This window comes from Phyllostomus hastatus, unplaced genomic scaffold, assembly GCF_019186645.2.
Source record: "Phyllostomus hastatus isolate PE091 unplaced genomic scaffold, TTU_PhHast_1.1 phas_scaffold_317, whole genome shotgun sequence".
NCBI lineage: Eukaryota > Metazoa > Chordata > Mammalia > Chiroptera > Phyllostomidae > Phyllostomus > Phyllostomus hastatus.
In genome coordinates this window covers 21236515-21237834 of record NW_025334023.1, presented here as the reverse complement: position 1 = coordinate 21237834, position 1320 = coordinate 21236515, and the positions used below count along the sequence as shown (strand labels likewise).

Here is a 1320-nt window from a genome sequence, read left to right as displayed (position 1 = left end):
GGTAATTTCTGAGCACTACATACTTCTGGTGAGCAATTCAAGAAAAAGTTCCTGTTGAACGCTCCAGGCAAAAGCCTGCATAGCTCTTTTAAACAGCTATCATAAGGAATGGGTCCAAAACTCGTTAGAATTGAAATCTGAGCACAAACCCAAGGAACAGAGTCACAAAGTCCCACAGCTAGCTGTCAGTTTCTTTCTCCTGTGTGCCATCTGAGAGCACGACTCCCTGGACTCTCTAAGGAAACCCTTTCAATGGTTGAAGTTGTCGATAATTCAGTTCTTCAGATATGTCCTGAGTGACTGCTATGAGGCAGGCACTCTTCCAGGAACTTAACATATGACTCATAAATTTCTCCTAAGGACTTCAAACTGAGCTAAATGTGGGAATTAGCAAAAGGTCCAGATTTTACACATTTTGATAGCACTTTGTAGTTCAAAAAAAACCCCTTTACATATATTTCCCAACTTAAAGTTTCTCATAACTTTGTGAGGTAGACATAAAATATTTCCATTTTTACAGATGAAAAAACTTAGGCTTAGAGAGAATAAGCATGTTACCTAAGGTCATTGGTAGCCAGAAAACACTAAAGATTGTTCCTTTACCCAGGTCAGGGAAACTTTCTACCAAATCTCTCTGTCTACTCTCAGGAACCCTAAAATTTTTGGCTGTAATTTGTCAAGACAGCTATGTATTGAAATATTTATGTGTTATATTTTTAAGTACCTAATCTATTTAAGATACTGGATATATGGTGTATAAAGCACCTCATCTCAAGGCTTTTCTGCAGTCTAATGGGAGAAATAAAACATGTACAGGGGCCTCTAGGTGCTTACCACAGGCTGTGTTCTTACACTGCCTGTACAGAAAGAGGAGGCAGAGTAAACCCATCCCATGTATACCTCAGCCCACTCCATATACACCTCAGCCCAGGCCCTTTGCCTGGTCTGTATTGTGAATGGGGGGACATGGGGAAAAAATACCTATAGGTTATCTGAAGCTAAAACAGGAAGTGAATCATGCCATAAAAGAGATAAAAAAAATAAAAGTGAATGAGAGAGATTAATTTCAGCTAGGGAAAGAGCAAGTTAGATTTTCTGCAAAAAAGACACTAGGAATATATGAAAAAAATATTTAAAAATTCAATTTAATGACCTTTGCAGAACATCCCATTATTTTGGTAAATTACAAGCTAAGGAAAAGATTAAAGAAAATTATGACCCATTTAAACTCATGAGATTATTTTTGCATCACAAAAAAACTGAACATGAAATACATATGCATAAATCCCCATGCTGACAAGCTGTGGATGCTGTTAATAG

The 1320-nt window shown here is 37.3% G+C and overlaps 1 pseudogene; it reads left to right on the top strand.

Moving 5' to 3' along the window:
- The first annotated feature begins 817 nt into the window (after positions 1–817).
- Positions 818–970, top strand: LOC123805684 (annotated as a pseudogene).
- Positions 971–1320: the final 350 nt, after the last annotated feature.